Genomic DNA, 23,434 nt, shown 5'->3' with positions numbered 1-23,434 from the left:
GGTTATACTCGAATTCGTACTCTAATAATATTGATCTCAAAACTCAGTCACCAATTATATTTATTCCTGAAGGCTTTCTATAGCCTTTTATTCTTTCGTTAAAAAAATTGTTATTGTAATTATAGAAAATTTAACCAAATTAGTAAAAATATTAAGTTAATATAAGCAAAAAGAATCAAAAAGAGGAAAAGAAATGATAAATCTGACCTGATGATATTCTCAAGGGTCACCCTCAGGCAGGGATTCAAACAAGGGATTTTTTCTGTGAGGGGTCTGATTTTCGTCCAAAAATATTGACCCCTCGTGACCCGAAAATCCCCTGAAATTGTTTCTTTTCCTTTTTTAAAATCCTTTTTGCTTATATTAACTTAATATTTTTACTAATTTGGTTAAGTTCATCTGTGATTTAGTAGTAGCAGCATTAGCGCTCTCTTAATACTTTTGCCTCTTTTTTTTATTTTTTTATTTTTTTGGTTTGATTCAGAAATAATTTTTAATTAAAATTTCATAATGTTTGTATTTTTGATTAATTACGTATAAAAAATGTAGTTATTTTTGATACATTAACGTCATACTTTTTTTATACATTATTATATAATTTAACACGATAATGTTCATGTGCTGATATACTGTCCATAAATGGTGTAATACGAAGTACATGATAAAAAAATTATTATTTCGTATAGTTGTATAAAGCAGATCGCATAAAATTACTTTTTGTCAAAATGTATTCACTAAGAAAAAGTTTTTCGAAATTTTAATTAGATTTTTAATCAAAAATTAATTGAAATGCTAATGTTTCTTAAAAATTTCGGGAAATATTATTACACAAAAATTATTTTCACACTTCTTTAAAAAGTCGCTTTGCAGTGATACCAATTTTATTTTAATACATTTATTTAAAACATTTATTAAATTTTTGAAAATATATTTAAGTAGGTTTCACTACAATAATTTTTAAAATTATTTTGGTGAGTATATCTGTGCAAATGCGCGTTGTGATGATATTAAATATATTATTATATTCACATTATTGCTATTATTAAATATATTATTATATTCATATTATTGCAAATAAAATACAAAACATTATCATGATGTGATATTTCGGAAAATAGGTTCGAATCTTCTTCTTCTTTTTTTTTTTTTTTTTTTTTCTTTTTTTATCACGGTTGCATTTATGTTATTAATTCCGTTACACTTGCAACATTACATTACATTTATGGAATTTCAGTCAACTTTTGCAAAATTACGTGGATATCGTGTTAAAAAGCAAACGAAGTTTGTTCAAATTAAATTTTTAAAAATATTACAATTTTTTGTTGGCAACTCCAAGTCGATAAAAACGCTGTCCATTAAATAAATTAAAAAAAAAAACAAAAAAACTATCGATTTTTGCCTTGAAATTAGCACAGAAATTTCAATTAATTTTTTAGAAAATGAAAAATAAAAAATCACCCTCCTTCCCTCCCCCCCCCAAAAAAAAAAAAAATCGAACAGAAATAATTTTTTTTAAGGATTGTGCGCATGAATTCTTTTGGCGAAAGTTGGAAGATGCCATTGGCGCCAATTTACCACACCTAAATTATGATAACCTTGCATTGTTATGGAAGCCATGTTTTGCGATAGTAGTCTCGTCATGCATTTTGAACAGATGAAAATTTATTGATAATAAAAATTGTAAAGTGCACGTGATTATCTAGCAATAGGTAAAGTTTAATGTGCTTTAGAAAATTGAATTCCCCGGCTGCAAACTTTGCTACGAGATTTTTCTTTCTTTTTTTAAACAACTAGATATTTTGCATAATTTAGTTGTCATTCGGCATCGAAGTGTGAACATATTAACAACAAAAACAGGACAGGTGAGTTTTTGTTTTGTCATTCGGTTAAATGTTTTTATTTTGATCTTCAAGCATTGCTCTACATCTCAGTGACCTAGTGACAAATTTGCGAACGTTACTTGACATGGAAATGCGTTATTGATTTATAGTTTTCAGAAATTCGATGTGTTGACAGTTTTTGAATAATAAATACGATAGATTCCAGACTAGTGTTTCTTTATATTTTTCCCATTTCCAATATTTTTAAAATTTATAAAAATACTTGCTTGTTATAAAATTAATATTCGTAAAAAGATGTTCTTGTAATTTTTTATTTTAGAGCAAACGATGACAAACAAAAAATTTAATTTCTAATTTTTGGTTTTATTGTTATTATTGATTTTCGATAATTTAATGCATTCTATTTTCACGTGTTTACCAATGAAAAATGTACTTGGCTCACGTAATAAATGCATTTGTCATATTATAAGGTAGAGAATCAATGTTAAAAAGTCGAACGCTTATTTATGTTCATTATACATGTAGTGCTCAAAATATTATGCATTTACTGTAAATTTAAAGCATATTGTCAGAAATTATGTTCTTTTCTTCCAAAAAAGAGCGTTTCAATTTATTTTTGTTTACCCTCCTTTAAATCAATACTTAAAGAGCAATATTGTTTTCCTCCAATTAAAGAAGGTTATTTGTTTCATTTTAAGCTAGTAAAATAAAACGTTATTTAAGCTAAATTTTAAGCTATTTTATATTTTGTGTATCTTTTGATTTCTAATTTATTATTTCATGTTTTTTTACTGAAGAAAAAAAGAGAAAAAATATGTTTAGAATGGAAGGCTTTAATTGAATATAATAAATAAATTATTGCAGACCATGCCATAAAAGATATATGTTTTATTAATTATACAATAATAGCACTTTTGAGATAATATATAAATATCTTTCATGGTATTATATAAAAATTGAACATTTATTAAACTGCTGTTATTTACATGACTTCTGGAAGCAAATATCCTCTAAATTATTATTTATAGTTAATTTTCAATCAGTGTTTATTGATATTAATAAATATTTGTAGTTTAATTAGTCATAAGTATTGGCATTATACTGTTTTATTGCATAAATACTATTTGATTTTATTGGTGATTTGACTAAAAAAATTTGTTTAAATTTGTAAATTTTGCTTATTTTAATTACAGTGGAAGTTATTTTATCTTTCTGATTATAATCATATAATTAATATCTCTAGTTTTAATCTTATTCAAGCTGTATACCATTGTTTAGTTAATTGAATTTTTTTTTGGCATAGGATATTTTATAGCTTCTTATTTTAAATAATTTCACATCTTCATTATAATTCTTTCTTTTTGTAAAATATCTTTAAATCTTTAAAAAAATTTTAAAAATATTTTTTAAATGCTAATTTAATAAATCTTCTACTTAACATTAGCAATATTTATAAATATATTTTCCTTTATAAGTAATTCAAATACTTATAATCAATTTTGGTGTGTGGATGTTTTGTATCCAATTGTAAAGAAGCATTGTTTTTTTAAATATTAATTCAAATTAACTTTCCTTTTATTTTCATCAAAATACTTTATTTGATAGTTCTTGAGATTTTAAAAAACAATCTATTGAATAAACTTTTATTATCATTTACTTTATTCTCAAAATTTGATAATATTTTATATTAATTAAATATTGCATGTTTTGGAAATTTTATGACTTTTAAAATTAGTCTAAATATTAATCGATTGATAGTTTTTACTCCTTTTTATAAATCTTTTATGCAGCTGTGGATCATATATTAATTTTGTGAAGGCTTAAAGTGATAGAATGATTTTTAAGAAGCTTTTTATTAATTTTATTTAATTTTTACAATTTGCATATTTTTTAAATATATGATTTACCAAAGAATCTGTCTTTTGTAGTATATGTATGTTGAAACTATCCTTTCGAACAAATTGACATGCTTCATTTATTAAGTTGTTGAATATATCTTACAATCACAATAATACTAAAAATTAGATTTATTCCAAAAAATAATCTTTTTTGTAGTTATATACAAATGTATAACCAAAAATAATATTTCAATATTTGAAAAAAATGTAAGACTTTTCTGATTTCATATTGCAAAAAAAACACAGCAATTTTGAGATGCAAGCTTGTTTTAGTAAGCTCTCTACTTCTCATATATCCTTTTTTCATGATTTATTTAATATTTAATTAAATTTTATGCATAGTGAAAACAGTAATTGCATATACATGTGTTCTCAAAAAAGAATTTTCTTTTATGAAACTTTCATTAAAAATTGTCTACATTAGAGCAGAATCATATATTCTATTTTGTAATTAACTTTATATGAAACCGTAGGAAGATATCTCTTCAGTTGATTAAAATATTTAAATTAATTTTGAATATATTACATTACAGAATGGCATTTTAAGGTCATTTTGACATAAAATTTGAAAACCATTACAAAAATGTAGATTTTTTAACTTCCGTTAGATGGCGCCACGTGTACTGACATCTTCTATTAAAATTTCACGGGATAGATTGGAATATGGAATGACAGAGCTGAACGTGCGTAATTTAAAGCTAAATTAAATTATGATTATGTTTTTATTGTCTAAAAGAAACGTTTTCTAAATTTTAACAATTTTTTTTTAAATAAAAGGATTGTAACTAGTGACTGCATTATTATAAAAAAGTTCTGAATTGTAATTTTTTTCATTTTTTATTACTCTTTAAAACGACAGCTAATAATGACACAAAAATTATGAAATTCCTCTTAGTAGCTGTTTATATTACCTAGATAGTTCATTAATAGCAGAGTTGCAGCATCTCCAGAGAGAGAGAGAGAGAGAACGAACTCTCTCACTCCCTATTTATATGTGTATGTGTGAGGGGAAGGGGTATGAAACATGAAGCGGTATACACTTGTGTTGTATTATTGATTAAAAATTTGTTTGTATTTTAGTGTTCCCTTTGTATTTTATGAACACTGAAATAGTTTGTAATAGAATTGCCACATGAATGATGTAAAGGATTAAAATACAATATTTGGTAGAGAGAGTAAAAATTTTGGGTAAATCTAGTGGACAAATAAAAGTTCACATTAATTAATAGTTTGTAGAAATACAATTTACCGAAAAGATTTTCATCAAATTTTGTGCGCTTATACTATGAAACGAAGTTTTTGTGAAGGCTTTCTGAACATTAATTAAATAGTTAACTTTTATTAAAATGTATGTTTCCATGTATAGGTAAAATAATTTTATCTTTAGTGTCATTATTCTTAATTGAGCATATTGTAGATGTTATAAATTATTTTATTTATTTTTCTCAAAGTTATCATTCTCAGTGCCTAATTATTAATTTCTTTTTGTCATTCTTTAAATAATTTATTCTTTCATAATTTATGGAACAAAAATTAGCTTCCGATGTTTTTAAAAAAATGCTTAATGCTGTTTTTTTTTTTTTTTTTTAAGAAACCCAAAGATGGCGTATTAATATTCTAATTTCAATTAAAAATAAAGTTATTTAATTAAAAATAAAAATAATTATTACGGATGAATTAAAAGTAAAGACAATTATTATAGAAGTACAGGAACATAAAAAATGTGTTACAAGCGCCTTCGGCTAAAAACTAATTTTAACTTTAATCATACTAGAGCTATAGCTTGCTTTTACAACTCTAAAATCAGAATTAACTGCGCGCGAAACCAATGTATGTTTTTGTATATGGCAACTAAATATAAATATAGCATGTAAATAGAATGGTAATATAGATAGATAATAAAATGGAGTCAGATTAATAACGAGTGGATTATTTCACATTACGATCCCACATCTTTGAATCTTATTAGCGGAGAAACGACTGAATGAAATGAAATTCAGGTAGAGTCTCAACAAAATGTACAATAAATTTTTGAAAAAAGCATTTATTAACTGCCGCGTTAATGACCTGTCAAGTGCTAATTTCAAATATATTTTTCCTTTTTTGCTTATTATGTTTACACCTCGTACCTTCAGTGGATAATTATTTTTTTGTGATGGCAATAGCTTTTGTGACATTATAAATACTTCAAATTTCGTTTAATCAAATTTTCGTGAGAATTAATTGAATAGTTAATCTTTTATTCAAAGTCTTGGAGATGTTTTTATCTAGGACAATGAAACATTTTATCTAACTTGAGTTGGATTAACTAAAAGTTAAAAAGCAACTTTATCAAGTATTTTTTGCTGCATTTCCCGGCTCCGAGTATAAGCGACTCGTCCCTGCATAGATGTTACATCAGCATGAAAAATCTACTTTCAAAAATAATGCATGGAAAAATCAGCATGAAACTCTGCTAAAAAAAAAAATTTCAGCATGAAACCTTCAAGTGTTTAAAAGTCAATTTCAGCATTTTTTTTTTTTTTTTTTTTTTTTGCAACCTTTCCTGTGGTAGCTGAAAGCTATAGAGTTTAAATTTTACAACCTTCCAGAAATAGAGAGAAAACTTCTCTAGGATTTCCATCAGCTTCCTTGTAGCACTTTCGGGCCCCAGAGAACTTTCCAACTTGATTATTTATTCAGTTTGGGAAAGTGCCTGGAGGGAAAAAGAAACAAAGAAAATAAAGAAATTGGTGGGAAGTTGGACGTGCCTCCGCACCTTTCAAGTCCAGCCTTTCTACTTTTCTTTCTTCTAGGAAAAGATTTTAATGGGTATTTCGACTTTTATAGGATACCATATTCATGATAACTATTTATAAAATCATCATTATAACGAAGCAAAGTACAACGAAGATGAGTAGTCATTATTTTTACTTACTTGTTAAGTATTATAGAGAAAGTATACTAATCGTCTGAAAATTCGAACCCAAGATTTTGACGAATCTCCACATTTTAGACCTCCCTGAGTTCGGAAAACATATTTTAGGAAAATGTCCGTCTATCTGTCTGTGACAAAGATAACTCTAACGCTTTGAATTAGATGGATGGAATTTGATATTCGGTCTTAACATCAAATTTGCAGATTTTTATAAAATTTTTAGTAAAATCTATTCAGGGAAAGCCCGACTGTCCGAATATAATTTAACACGATATTTACAAAATGAAGGAAGCTAGATAGATGAAATTTGGTTCACAGATTTACATTTATAGCGTAGACACCCATAAAATTTTGAGCCAAATCCAACTACTAGTTGACCGTCTTTGACTTTCAGAAACAACTAAACATGATAATTCAAAAATGCAGTGACTTAAATATATCAAATCTGGCATGGGATTTTGTGACTACAAGTGTATTTTGTGTCAAATCTTCGTTTCTGTCAGTTGAGAAAAACGTATCTAAAGCGCAAATTCGATTTTCGGATACTATTAACAGGTCAGGGATTAATTACTAGAAAAAAACTGTCCAAGAATGATACGATAGATTCAGTAAAAATGCTAAATTCACACCAAAAGTTAATATTTCGTAACTATTGTATGCCAATTCCATATAAGGCGTTCTTTGGCATGACAAGCTTATTAGATAGTATACGAGAAAGTTTTGGAAAGACCACTTCCACTGGTTTACTGTACAGTATTTTAATTTTTTTTATGGAATACAGTTTTTTAAACTGTCAGATGTAACTGCCTGTGTAACGAAATTACAAAGTCATCGCTTTTTAGAGTTTTCAAATTTTTATGTAAAAATAATAAAGGATATCCTGACTTGCAAAAATTCGGTGAATAAATGTTTGTAAATAAATTTTCTTTTAGTTATATTTAAAGAATGTTTTACTTTCTTCTTTCTTCGTCATTCAGATAGGTTTAAAATATTTTGATATGTTGAAATCGCAAAATTTTGCTTTCAAGAAAAGACCTTGGTAAAAATTTAAGAAATACTCGAAAAAATATGTTTTATAGACGTATATAGCTGTAGATAAATAAATAAACCCTATTTATCGTCTCTTGAATTCTGGCCCCCTACTGCAGACTTGTCTGACCTATTTACCATTTATTCATATAAGTCGATTATCAAAATACAGCCTCGTGTCAGTTTCAACTGCTTTTTCGATCATTTTTCAAAAGTTAAGGGAAGACGTGCCGACTTTTTCATGTCGAGTCACCTTTTAAAATTCATCCAATTTATTTTCACACTTTTCCGAAACGCACTGCGCGCTCATTCACATAACCTCCTTATTTTTCCACCAATATTATCCAACTCCTTTTTACTGCAACTTAAAGGACACCTTGTTTGGTATCGCGACCCAGATTCTTTCTAAAGTTAAGAAGTCTTTTTTGTTGTTGTTGTTCTCTTTCCCATGTAAAACTAGAAATTCTTTTTAATTTGAAATGAACTGTGATGTGGAGATTCGAAGTTCTTAATAAAATAGTAGAACTGCGAGTATTCCATTCCGTTGTGCATCCGCTGTTCTTCGGTATCGTCGAAGCTGTGGTGTTAGAGATGGAAATAATATGAATACGATGGCATATTCCGTAAGTGGACGAGATTTGCTTCTGTGTCCGTTATAGCGATGGTCCAACACCCATAGGTTCGTAGCTTCATTGGCACAATATAGCCAAATATGGCTCTTGCGCCAGTAAACCATACACAACAACAACATACGCAGCTTCATAAAAGACATCCATTAATTTGAGACGTGGAGACAGAGAACAAGCTACGTATATCATCCTTATTAACACAAAATGCCGAACTGGTAACGATATCTTTTCGACTTTGGTTGGCATTCAGATCATCAAACAATATCGGTGGAATATCGTACAATATCTTGTGCTGGTAGAGATAGTCAAACCTGCGGGATTGATCTCCTAAAACTTGCTTCCATACTCTAACAAAGGTTTTAGGGGCCGCGGTGGCCTGGTAATAAGGTCTCGGCTCGTGAGACATAGGGTTTCAGGTTTGAGGCCCGATTCCACCGAAGAACCGTCGTGTAAGGGGGTCTGTTGCACGTTAAATCCGTCCTGACCAAATGTCCTCCCGCTGGTGTGGTGCGGTGTGGAGAGGGGGGTGCCAGCTCAGGTGTCGTCCGCGTCATCTGACCGCGGTTCAAAATGACGAGGTCCGTCCCAAAATAGTCTTAGTGTTGCTAGGACGTTAATATAACTAAACCAACAAAGGTTTTTTTTTTTTTTTTTTTTGCTACAGAACACCTTTTAGAGTGTAGCTGGGTGTGTGTGCGTTTAATCCAAGGAAAGATGCTTTTTTTGTCTTATTTATTTTCGCACACATATATAACAACACACATGGACGATGATCACACATATATAAGGAAACACATAATATTTACATTTAAAAGTAGAAATTGCCGCTAACAAAAGAGAGAGCGGTGGCTGCTTGCACCAGTTTCACACCAACTCTCAGGTTGAAGTGTTTACAATAAAAAAAAGTTTAAGTGCACTTCCCTCACATTCCAAACATACATATGGTTTAGTTACAGCATACTGCGCCATCTATGTTCAGTATTAATTTTTACTATATAAATAAGTATGCAAAGAATAAAAAATACAAATAAAATAACTAAATGAAAAACAGAAATTACAAATAATTAAATCACATAAGCACATTGCATTGGCATTTAATAGTTATGAAATATTCACCTCTAGCATTTTTACTTTCTCATATATAGAGAAAATATAATAATAATAAACAAAAAAATCGAACTCTAGATTTTAATGAATCTCCACATTTTAGATCTCCCTGAATTGGAAAAACAAATTTTCGAAAAATGTCCGTCTGTTTGTCTGTGACAAAGATAACTCAAAAGTGCTTTGAGCTAGACAGGTGAAATTTGGTGAATGATCTTTACACCGAATTTACGGATTTCTATTAAATATTGAGTAAAATCTGTTCAGAGGAAGTTCGTCTGTCTGGCTGTTCGAATATAAGTTGATACTTATAAAACAAAGAGCTAGATATATAAGATTCGGTACACAGATTTAACATCTATAGTGAAGACAACTGTCAAACCTTGAGCCAAATCCAATGAGGAGGTGATCATCTGTCGGTCTGTACTTTCAGAAACATGTAAATGCGATAGTTCAAAAACGTAATGACTGAGCATTATCAAATTTGTATGGGATTTTATGACCACAAGTCCAGTTTTGTGCGAAATTTTTGTTTCAATCGGTTGGGAAACACGTGTCTAAAGCACGAATTCGATTTTCGTTTACTATTACCGCATGCCAGCGATGAATCGCCAGAAGACTCACCAAGGATCAGATGATAAATTTAGTAAAAATGTTTAACCCACGCCAAAAGTTAATATTTCGTATCTATTGTACGCCAGTGCCATGTCAGATATTTTCTGCCTTGAAAGGTTTATTGGGGAGTATGCGAGACAGTTTTGTGGAGACTTCTTTCGCTGCTTATATTATAAGTAGAGATTTATTGATATAAGCAAGAAATTTTTTTAAAGAAAAAATTGTATATTGCCTATTAACAGTGATTATCGCAAAGTGAACAATAAGCATTTTGTCAATCACTAGTGATTGCCATGTTAATTAACAGACTAATTTCCTTATTGCACTTAGTAACCATGCAATAAGTGCATTTTACTAAGATGAACAATATTGTAATGTTTGCTTTCTGTTGAAGATGAGTATATAATGCAGCCTTCCGCAATATTCCCGCTTTAACGATCATGTTTGTCTGTGTGGTACACGCGATGTAATCTCGGTTAATATGAATGCCCAGTCAGTTTCCGTTTACTCTATCTCGCTCTGCTGATGGATATACCCTTTGATGACGTTTACTCAGTTCCGTCATTTCAACTCTTTATTGGCGCTGAATGTTTGATCATTAGGGAGATGGTTAAAACGTTATAACTAGTGTACCTACCTTACTGAGTAAACAGTGAGTGCTTAAACTATAGTTTATATATTAGAATCATTGTATTTGGATAAGTCTGAATGGATTAAAAACATGACATGATTTTTATAATATATTTTCCTTATTTCCTGTATTTAATTTTGAAAAAAAAATGTATGTTTGTTAAAGGTACTTTTAAATGAATTTTAATTTCATTAGAAGAACTGAATTTGCAATGATAGTCTTTTTTTTTTCTTCCGGAAGATGGAATATTATTATCCTTGTAAAATATCAAATAATGGCATTAAAGTTTCTTGAATTTTTTTTATTTCCTGATTTTTGTATAAAACCACGTTTATCGTATAGAACTTAAGACGAATCTTACATGTGTGGTCTTTGCATTTAAGTTGTAGATTGTACAGAACTAGATTAAGCCTTCTTAGGACCCTTAGGCTAGCAAATCTCAGGATCCCGTTTCCTCTATAAACGCTCAAAACGAAATATTTTTTATACCAATTTTAATTTAATTTTTATTCAATTAGTTTTAAACAACAAATTGCTAGATTGCAGATCACTTACTAGGAAATTTATTTCGGTATTTAGCGTATAAAAAATGCACGGCTCAACTTTAAAAGTAATATAGACAAAATAGTAAAAAAAAAAAAAAAAAAAAAAAAAAGACGAAACTTTTTTTAATATTACTTAAATAGCATGTAATAATAAGGGTGTACTTTTTTAAAATTTTAAAAGTATATATAATTAATTTTAAAATTATTATAAAGCACACATTTTTAAAAAAATAAATAACTCAATATGAAATTAATAAATGGTATTTAATTAGGAATGTTACTGGAATAATGTTCCAAAATTAATATAAATATACTTGATTTTCATGTGAATTTATTCGATTGTATGTCTTTGTAATTAATTACAAATTGACTACTCCGGCCCGTCGGAAGAGGCACACGGAAAAATCTGAATGACTGGATCGCCGCAACAGCGACACTGGCGGGAAATGTTTGAATCCTAAAGGCTATCACCGGCCACGGTACAGCCCTTCCCTAAGCAAGTACGTTCCGTCCTCAATGGGAGGAGCGAGAACCAATCACCATGCCGGAAGCTCCCCCGTGGGACTGTCTTTGTAATTAAATAAAAAACAAAATGAAATAAATTTCAAAATGCCTCCAAAAATTTCGAAAATTGGAGACCTCCTGAAATGGTAATGTTTCTTGGGAACTGCTTAGAAGCCCATATTTAATAATCCGATTCTGAAGTTGTATCAAACGTATGACGGATGTCTGTCAGCGCCTCTGGATGTTCCACACCTTAACTGAAAAATGCAACATTATGAATAAAATTTGGCGTATTGTTTGGCGCAACTATAAAAACCACTAATCCTTTTTAAGATAATTTTTCCATCGTTTACCTGTAAAATTATTCAAAGGTAATTAGTAAAATCAAAATTTAAGTTATTCCGAAAGACATATTTGCGCAATATAGGATAAATTAAAGCATCTTCTCATCTGCAATGCACTAGTCACCATTGATAATTAGTTTAGCAAAAAAAAAGGGGGGGGATTCCATTTAAATATTTCATTTAGCAATAAAAAAAAAATCCAAATGAGTGGAATAAAATGCAAATAATCCTCCTCTTACGCAAATTAATTATAAAAATAGGGAATTTGATAGGTGACATTTCATTTATTGTTTACTAATTCTTTCTGAGTGAATTTTCATGGAATTTTTCTTTATTTATCTGTTTTTCTCAGAATGTTTTGCTATTCCTGGTGTTTTTGACAGCTGTCGAATTATAAATCTTCCTTACTTTTTTCTCCTTCTACAAAATATTTACATTTTCTTATCCGATGCGGAAATCTGCAATTTGGAATGGAATTACTTGAGTGAAATGGAATTGTTATTTTAATATTTAATTCCTTTTTTTCTTTCCTGGACATCAAAACTTTTTTTTCTGTTCTTAGAACTTAAAAGAAACGGTTTCTTCATTGCATTGATTGATAATTAGATGCTTTTTTTTTTTTTTACGAAATAAAATTGCTCGTAAACATCGGGTATTCTGAGTTTAATTGTAAACTGTTAAAACATTATAGATTCTAAGGTGTCAGTGAATATAGGTAAAAAGTTGCATTTTTTTTTTCCCAGTTTCAAAAATAGGTACGTTTTTGTTTCCAGTGACATCTTTATTTTGTCTCTATGTCAATTAGAAGCCAAGTATAACAAACTATTGACATATAGGTGTTGCTTATTTATAAATATTTAAAAATTTAAAATGCATTTTTTGAAGAACGAGTTTTTTTTCATAATTATACTGTAAGAGTATGGCCATACCTCATAAAATAACTAAGATATCTTAATGAAATTTATAATTAGTGCTTGTTATGTTATGCAGAATGTAATGAATTATGGATTTGATGTTGAATGTTCTAGAAGTGAATTTGTAATTGCTTAATGTAAATGCTGATGAAAAAAATTCCAAAATCTCATAGATAGTTTCATATATTACATACACAAATTTTATTTTTGAATATAATTCTTCGATAATAATAGTTATAATCTATGTTAAAAAGAAACATTTAAAACTGTAATTTTTTTTTCTCTAGAACAATCCTAGTTTTTGTAAATAAATGACAATTTTCATCAAAATATGCTTTTTTTTTTCAAAAGCTATATATATATATGTAATGATATTTTAAATTTTAAATTCAATTTAATTAAATTCCAAGATTTTATCTTAATTTAGCCCATAGTAACTTCATTCTAAAAATATTGTCTTATTTCGTGATCCAATTCCACTTTCTCTACTTAATTAATTCAAGAGAAGCTTTGTTAAATTGCTGAATCAGCTAAAAGTCTAACTTTCCCACACTCCGCGTGAAGAGACAAAATACCGCTTTCGATACAAATTCTTTTTTAAAATCTCCCTCTGTTTCCCCTACCTCTTCAACGCGTGTAACGAAAATCCCTCTCGAAATCTCATTATATATTAGCATTATGAAGAAATATTTTCCCTATCAAAATCTGACATTATATAAGACCAGGGATAAAATGTCCAAGAGCTTTTCCCTCATTCCTTTTCTGTGTCGTTCTGTGTGCTCATCGCTTGTACATATGCCTTCTTCTTCAAAAGGAAATAAAACGACGTCACGAAATTAAAAGTATCTTCACTGTCTTCAAACTCCATCATGCTTCACATAAAATGATGCTTACATATATTTAAATCATTTCACTTTCCCCCCCCCCATCATCATATCCTTATATTAATAAAAAACATCATATAAAGCATTAAAAAATATATATATTTTGTTAAAATATCCTCTCCGAACCTAGGCCTATATCTAATAGTGAAGAGTGTTAAGGATTCATTTTCTTCACTGTATTATGAAAAATATAAAACATGTCGAGACTGTTTCCATACAAGTTGAGAGGAGAATACTCATGATTGGTTTACATATACAGCTCAACACTCGTATTTTGAAGTTATGATGTGCAAACTGAACTTATGATTGCGCTGTAACAGTTTAATTCGTCCTCATTTCATTTATATCGAGTCCTGCAATCTTTCCTTTTCCATGAAGTTCCCCGGTGTCTGTCCTAATGTCGCTTGTCGATTATGACTAGTAAATGAAGGAGAAATGGCGTGCAGTCCGACTCCAGTAAAAGATACACGTCCATTACGTGGGATTGGAAGTCTTCATGCGAAGTGCCAGGGGGTCTATTACCAGAGAATGGATACCTCGTTTCCGATCTCATGTATTGGTGTAAGGCTCTGGTGATATTGAGTGAATGGCTCTCGGGGAGTCGGTGATTACGATCGTGGCACTTAATAAAAGCTTTTGTTATGGCCCTGAGTCACGTGATGCTGTTGCCTGATTTTGAGTGGCGGTAAATCAGCAGTATTATTTTGGGATAGATAATTCATAAGTTCCATGAATTGCCAATAGAAGTCAAATAATGGTAGCATAAGCCCAAAGCTGTTTCATATTTCTTTTAAAAATGTCGTCAAGAAAAGTTCTTTTTAGTTGTGAAGCAAAACAGTTCATTTTCGTATGATGGTGGTTTTCAAATGAAATAATAATATTGGATGAGATGATACAAATAAAAAAATACTGGTTATGCAAAAAAAAATGAGTACGTTTAAAGTACTTATTTCTAATGCATGACGATAGATATACATACGATACGATACGATACGATACGATAGATATACATTGATGGAGTAAAACTCAAGGTTTTAATCTATGCATTCATTCTGAATGACAAAAGTCGAATTGGAAGTCCCTTTCTTACCATACCTGAAGTAACTGAACCTTGATTATAGAATTCAATGTTGTAACAATTTGATCTCACATATCTTCAAGAGTAGCAGGAATAATTGTTATGCACACCGCATCTTCTTGGTGGTTGCGAAATTTTAATGTCTCTGTTTCCTCTACTTGTGGATTTACTATGGTTAACATTACCGGGCACTTAATAATGTTTACGGTCTTCGAATTTTATTGTTAAACAATTGAGATCTATCGCCAAGATGGTTGCATTGTGTATAACGGAGCTCGGCAATTTTGGTGTAATCTGAAAATCGCCAAGTAAACTGGGAATCGTAAATATCAACAAAGCGGTTCGGATGGTATCATTTTCATCTGATTTGCAAGAACTGCCATACATATGCTTTTCCCTTTCCATATGCAACCATCTACGACTTTCTTGTATCATCTAAAAATCTATTTCAAGAAGAAGCGGCTCTTTTTTTAAGCTTTCAATGAAATGCAAGTTTAACAGTGGATTCGCTCGTTGCATACTGCAGCATGCAAAGCGACATTTCCTGAGATATCGCTATTTTGTGTATGCGCTAGAGTGCTTTGTTTACCGAGATTATCCAAATGCATAAAATTAAACTTAAAATTTTTCTCTATTAGTCACGTATCAAATATCTGTTGACATTCATTAAATGTAAATATCTCGAATCTGCTTCATTTTGAATAATCTTGTATTTACTTGAAAATAAAGTTCTCGTAAAAGTATTTGTTTCAAAATAGTTTAAATCAAAAAATTTAAATTGATTTTAAATCTCAGAATTCTTAATTAAAAAAAAAACAAGAGGTTTTGTTGTAATTGCAAATGTGTTGAGGATCTTTTAAGTTATAATTCCAACGAGAATAATTAATTGTATTAATTTGATACCCATATGCTGCATTTTATTGATATGTAAAATAACTTAATTATAAGGTTTTCCATCCTTTGAACATTTTCAACTATTAACAAAATTCAACGAATCTTTGTCCCACTTTATTCATTTTTTTGTTCTTCTTCTCGGACAAAAACACATGTTATTACTGGGGAAAAATCTCTGGAAACAAAATCAATCGTGAGCTGTTTTTCTAAATTTGCCACAAAATTCCGACTACATCGTCTTACTTCACATAAAAAACAATGCGGAGCCAAAACTAGTTATGTATCATTACCTGTCCGTATTGTTCGAGTGTGGGCCGTTTCTTTTTTTGACCGGGGGAACCGAATGTAGGGCGGTTTCCTTCAGCCCATCCGGATTTCGACGGAGAGTAATCTTGTTCCAAACACTTGTCTCCGTTTGACAAAGGTCGGGTCACTGGGTCAGTAACATTTTGAAAGACTCGCGGCGTTTTATGGCTGCGAAGTCGAAACAGGTGTCTTGATAACGCGAAGATTGAAACTGCAAGAACTGGAAGGAGAATTATAGTTTTAAAGCAGGATTTCATTCTTCTACTTTTTATTATTATTATTATATACCGCAAATTTATGTGCGTCCCTCTATCTGAGCTGGAATTTTTTTATGTAGAGGTTTGTAGAAGGCAAAAAGGAAGTTTAAATAGCTCTTCATTAATCTATACTTATATATAAAGCTCAATGTGTGTGTGTGTGTGTGTTGGCGCTCTATAGAAAAGACCATTTGACCTACGGCTACCAAATTTGGTACATGTATACCTTAGTGGTCTTGAATGTGCACCTGGGGTCCCTTTTTTTGAAATTTTAATTATTAATTAAAAACTAAATTTCCCGCCAAAAAAATCTTTTCATTTTCCCCAACGCCAAATGAGTAAGGCTTCAGTTTTTTTTTTCCCCGATTATTTCAAACGCTTCTGTTTATTTTCTTAATGTTTTATGCATTTAAAATTAAACATTGTTAATAAATCGATCTTTCAGATTCATTCTGAAGTACTTTTGAATTAAAATAACACAGAATAAAGGAAATTAAAAATGTCTAATCTGCATAACGTTACCTCAACTGGCGTAGAAAAATTCACGCATTTGCGTTACCGTAACTGACGTTGAAAATTCACGCCTGCACATTGTGTTCTGATTGTTGACAATATTATCAACAGATGATTTAAATTATTTTTAGGTTAGTTGCATGCTTTTGTAATTAAATTGTATTTATGTTAGTTATATATTTTTTGTATATGGTTATAGTTTTAAGTACATCGTTTTTTAAGTAATTTTTTAACCTATTTTCGACCGATTATTTTAAACGATTCGTTTTATTTTCTTAGTGTTTGATGCATTTAAAATTAAACATTGTTAATGAATCGATCTGCTCATGATGAATCTGATAAAAATTTTTTGACAAATTCTTGAGATATTACATAAATTAAGATAATATATTCTTTAGTGCCCATAAAGTTTAAACGCTCAGTGACTCTGTTTTCAGTAATCATATTACAAAAAAAAAATGCTTTGTTCCAGTAAAAAATATTATTATATTAATTGCAGATTAATCCTTTCCACTTTAATTTAAAGCATAAATTCTACGGGAGCTAACAGAAAATGAGAGAGATACATATTACGTTATGACTGAAGGCCTTTATAATATTATGAGTGAATTATATGACTATCAAAATGTGAAATTTTAAAATATTTTGATGAAGAATCTACTAAAGTAGGAATTGCGTAAAATATTTAATTATTAAAATTTAAACGAACATTAAGATTGGCGAACCAGCTGGTCGCCAAAGACGGCTAGTAATAAATAAATACTTAGTTATATTTTTTGGAAACATTTAACTATGCTAAACCAAGGTGACTTTTTAATTTCTTGTATACGTAGTATAGAGAAAGTATAGTAATCGTCAAAAAATTGGAACTCGACTTTTTGACGAATCTCCACATTTTAGACTTCCTTGAGTTCGTAAAAACTCACTTTTGGACAATGTCCGACTGTCTGTGACAAAGATAACTCAAAAACGCTTTGAGCTAGATGGTTGAAAATTGGTATATGATATTTACAACAAATTTGCAGATTTCTGTCAAATTGTGTGTAAATTCTGTTCAGAAGAATCATCTGTTCGTCTGTCCGAATATAAGTTAACACGATAACTACAAAATGAAAAGAGCTAGATAGATAAGATTCAGTACACAGATTTAAGATCTCTTGTGTATATACCTGTCAAATTTTGAGCCAAATCCAACAACTGATTGATAGTCTGTCGGTCTGTACTTTCTAAAACATGTAAACGCAATCATTCAATAACGCAGTGACTTAAGTATATCAAATTTTTATGGTATTTTGCGACTATAAGTGCAATTTTGTGTCAAATATTTGTTTGAATCGGTTGAGAAATACGTCTCTAAAGCATAAATTCGATTTTCGGATACTATTAACAGGGCACGGATTAATCGCCAAAAAGCCCGCCTAGGTTACACAATAGATTTAGTAGAAATGCTAAATTTACGCTAAAAAAGTATGTATTGTACGCCAATGCCATGTAAGGCGTTCTCTGACAAGACAAGTTTATTAGAAATATGGGAAAAAGTTTTTTCAATTAACCCCTGCCGCGTGTTTAAATAATTTTTGACCTGCTGTATACTGAAGCTCTCACTCTCTGTGTTTTCGCAACTGTAAAATTTACTTTAGCCATCCCATTTGAGTTGAGTTTGTGATTTATCAGTAATTATGACCATTTTTTTCTTATTATACTTATCTCTCTTTCGCCAGTCTCGTCGTGTTTGTTTTATATTGAATTCTGTTTATTCTTTTTTTATAATTATAATTAAATGATATTTGCAATTTATTTATCTGATGCACCTAGTTTCCGCGTACGACTTTTAATTTATTTTCGTTTATTACGTTTATACCAAAATCAAACTGTAAATGGTTATACCAGATCCCATGTCACTTATAGGAAATTACAGCTTACTACAGTAGTAATTAGATTAGCACTTTCATAAAATTTTCCCACTTTTCACCAAACAGTCCTAGTATTCATATCTTTATTCATTGCCCCATGTCATTCTGTAAAACTAAGATGGTTTTCTAGCACGGTCTCTCTATTTTTTTCAATGATTTGTAAATCTATTTGTCTATTTCAGACATGATTCGATTTTGGGGTTCTAAACGCAGCATCAGTTGGGAGGTTTACAATCTCATCAGATCAGAAGATAAAAGAAATAAAAAGGACTGGAGAAAAATTAAAATGAAATCTACGATCGCAAATTTCAAATTATCATGTAGGAACATCATTATTTTTTAAGTCATCATTTGTTTTAATTAATTTAAGTCATTAACCAGTTTAAACCGGTTTGAAACAATCACGAGACTTCTCTATCCCTCTCTCTATATATAATGATAATTTTTTTAAACTTTCAATTTCAATTTTTCTAGCTGGCAAACAAAAGTTTTGGAGCTCGACCGCTTTTGAGATGAAATAACAGCTATGCTGTCAAGAGTTCTACGTCAACCTTTTAAAAACGCACATCTGCTCTCAAAGAAGCATGCTTAATAATAATGCAATACTGGTAAAAGCAGATAAAAAATATATATGCGATTAAAAGATGTTTGTGAAAATTGCCATTTATGCTTTATTCATTGCCTACGTGATCTCGAGCTTCAATATTTATTGCCTACGTGATTTCGAGCTTCAAAACCTCCTAACTAAAACAACATCATGTTCTCATATGATAATAAATAAATTAAAATAAAAATAAGTAGAAATAATTACATTTTTATTGAACTAAGATAGCTTTTTCTGTATGTTATCTGTGTAATTATTTCAGACCTGAACGGAATATTTTGAAAAATCATTAATGTACCAATATTTGATCTATGCCCAATACTTAGGTTAAATGGCGGTTAGTGAATTGCTTTGGTTGGATTTAATGGTGCTTTGATAGGGACTTTGAAATTACCTCAATGAGCTGCGATATTTTGTGTGCATGACGAGCCTGTTTGCACGCTTATTTTTATAATTTTGACATTTGCGAAGCATGGTAAATTAATTTCTGTTTCTTTGCATTATTCGGCTATTTTTATTATCAAAAATGAATCCCCTAAAAATTAGTTTACGTATTTCTTTGTTCACCATACAGTTTTCTCGAATCATCTTTGAGTGAGATATTTTCTATCCGAGTTAAAGCGATTAATTAGAAAGCAACACATGATCGATGCATCCGTCTTCTTAGAGAAAAGTCTGCGTTAACCCTTTAACATTTCCTAACACCAGAAAGTTTCATAAATCACACTCTTCCCCCCCCCCTAATCGATCCCTGTGGAAGGTAACGTCTGCTGCAGCCGCCTGCCACCCGGAAACATGTTCTCCGAAAACTTTTCCACCCCGAGATTCAGAGATTTATAATCCATAAGTTATGAATTCCCAGTTGATGTCAATGTATCACTCTCGGAAGAGTGCTGCCCGAATACTTTAGCAATTACTGATGAAAACTCTTAATTTTGATTAAGACGTGCTTAGGCTTATGGTGTGGAAGAGTTTCTTTTGGTCTAGTTTTGATTTACTTGAGAAAGAGGTTGGACAAATTCAAATTTAATTTTTAAGTTTGGGAGAATTTTTGAATTTGAAGCGCTCCAACTGACAAAATTTTAAGTTCATTCTGGAACCCTTAATATGTTTAATTGAAAATTTAGAAGAATATTATAATAATTATTGACTATTAAATTTTTATTACACACTGAAAGTTTTAGTTATAAAATTCTTACAGTTTTAATAAATGCGAAAAAACTTGCATTTTGACTGTTTTTACACCTGAATTGTTTTTAATTTCACTCTTTCTAGGGCCGTGGGAAGTATGCCTCCCACCAAATTTATCAGTCTTTGTATGAAATTATGTAGGTTGGTATAAGTTCTGACACATTTTTTTAGTAAGATAGAAATTTAGATGCTTCAGTTCTTTATCTTACACAAAATGACGTGTCTTGATTTGTTACTTCATTATTAATTAACCAAATTAATTAATTAATCTGATTATATTTATCTAATAAGCTAAATGAATCCCTTTTCTTATTCTAATTTCAAGCCTAAAAATATTTTAACATAATATGTCTAGAAAAAAATGGCCCTTTAAAGGGTTAAAGCTTTTCGACAATTTGTCGTTAGTGAGTCAATTCCCCAATTTATTTTTCGCAAAATTTATAATGTAGAAATGGTTGCTTAAATCTTTGTGTAGATAACTGTTTTTTATCTAATGATGTGAAATATGGCGGACTACCGACTAGGGCATTGGGCCGCTATATCGAGAGTGGGCCGTAACAAACCATTTAAACAACTTCATTTTCGTAGTTGCCGGATAAATGAGTTTGTAAATAATGCAAATGTTAATATAATATGAATACTGTATCAAACAGAATTGGTCTGGTTCTTAATTGTTTCATATACTTTGTTATTAGATTATTTATACGCACGGAATATCTGCTTCAATAATATTGTGTATAAATGTGGCTGCCGGACAGTTTGATGTCATAATAGATAGATAAAAATAAATATATATTTTACAAGGTTAATAAATAAAAGATTATTTAAAAAATAAAACATTAAAAATGTGAAACTAAATCGAATTAGGTAGTAAAAATACCTAAATCAGACATTGGATACGAGACCGGCAAGATATTCAAACAGTTGATTTTCTTCTCTGTGTCTTTTATAATAGAAATAGTCTATTTCTTCTGCGAAATGATGTCACATTTTTAATATTTCCGTTACAACAGTATTGAATTTCTCTGACTAACTGTAACACAAACTAGGATTTCCCCAAATATGCTTATCGAATTTTGTAATGGTATTCCAAAGTTGATTACATCTGCTTCAGGTAGTAGAATTTTACTACTGAATACCGGCAGGAGAAACATTTGCAATAAGAGAGCTACAAAATATATTTTCTTCTTCAAATTTTATGCAAAACTTCATGTGGTCGCTTATAACTATTTACCAACCTTTTGAATGAAATGGCTCAGCCTTCTTCTGCCATTGATTCTTGCATGTAAACTAATGGATATCATGCAATCAGTTTAACTTATAATCCTTTTCGTCATGAAACTCAAAGCTTCAATGCCCCACCCCTCTTTTAATGATAGTCATTACTTAAGATAATCGCAGTTTTTCATTCACTTTATGTTATCAAAATTCTCTGGTCTCGCACTGACGCACTCAAACGTACACAAAAGTATTCATTTTATGTGATCATACATCGTTTAATATTATCAGTTTGAAAACAGCGAATTGACTGATACTTCATTTTCAACTAATGCTAATGACTGATGCTCTTGAAATTTCTCCTTTTCCTAGAAAGGAAACATCTGAGTATCATTTCCACATAGGATGGAGTTCATATTCGTTTGCCTGGACTAGAGTGGTCGTGATTGATTTAAATAGACCGCTAAGCTACCAAATCGGACAGAAAATCTGTCAACAGTTATTAACAGGATAAAAAAAAAGAAAGAATTGATTTGTTACTTAAACTGAAAATTGAAAAGGCATAGAAAATAATTGAAGAAAGAATGTGTTGAAGAAATTTCTTCAATTAATTCCGAAATGAAAAAAAAGTAATTTGAAGTCTGCATGCAATATCATTCAGCAAATTTTATAAAAGCTATAATAAAGTTACGAATCATATATAAATAAATACTTAAGTATTTTATACTTATACTTACTTATACTTAATACTTATACTTATTAATATTTATAAATGCTTATACTTTATATTTATACTTATACTTAATACTTATACTTTACTTAATACTTACTTATACTTAATATTTATACTTAATAATACTTATGAATTGTCTCTTAGTAATAATTAAAAAATTTTTAAAAAGTTATTTTTTTAAATAAAATATAAATAACCTAAGTATGTGCTTTCATTTTTTCCCTGTGATATCACCAATTCAATTGTTGTTATCAATCGGTTAATAGCACTAAAATATTTTTAAATTGCGATTATCTTAAGCGAAAGGCACTGTACATTTTATTTTGGCCTTAGCACTCTGGATCAATATCGTTATATATTTATCCTGTAATCCTTTCCAATGTCTTTTTACTTCATATCTTCATCTTTACATTCGCAAATTTACTTTTTGCTTATTAATTTTATATTCATGTACATGAAGTAAACTTACAACAAGTTTTCTATTGATATAAATACTTGCCTTCGAAATTCAGGTGAATTTATACTGCGTCAACCCCTCTTGTCCGAAAAAAAAATTTTTGGAATCATATATGTCTGTATATAAAAACGATAACTCCACACTCGATGAACTAGTTGAATACAATTTATCGTTTACATCTTAAGCCAAGATGTTATATTAAATTATCTTATGCCAAAAAGTTGCATCAGATTTTATACCAAACCGGCTGAGAAGTGGAAAATAAAGGCTAGAATGATGTCTTTGCTTTAAAATGTAAAATGTGGAATGCTTTACCATGTTGTAAACGTGGAAAATCCGTGGCAATTCTAAAAAGCATCTATTGAATCGAATTGCTGAGGAATATTTCCTTGAGTTCTTGAAGTCAAGGTTCATA

The 23,434-nt window shown here is 29.9% G+C and overlaps 1 protein-coding gene across 1 annotated transcript in view; it reads left to right on the top strand.

Moving 5' to 3' along the window:
- Window positions 1-1,612: 1,612 nt before the first annotated feature.
- The window catches only part of LOC129966669 (hexosaminidase D-like), a 285,439-nt gene continuing 263,617 nt past the window's right edge, over window positions 1,613-23,434 (top strand). Inside the window, exon 1 of the mRNA XM_056081176.1 lies at window positions 1,613-1,862. The gene's annotated coding sequence lies outside the window, so the exon portion shown is untranslated. The remainder of the gene's footprint in view (window positions 1,863-23,434) is intronic.

This window comes from Argiope bruennichi, chromosome 4, assembly GCF_947563725.1.
Source record: "Argiope bruennichi chromosome 4, qqArgBrue1.1, whole genome shotgun sequence".
In the NCBI taxonomy this organism is placed as follows: domain Eukaryota; kingdom Metazoa; phylum Arthropoda; class Arachnida; order Araneae; family Araneidae; genus Argiope; species Argiope bruennichi.
Note: the sequence above shows the minus strand (reverse complement) of the source record. Positions and strands in the feature narration are given on the sequence as shown.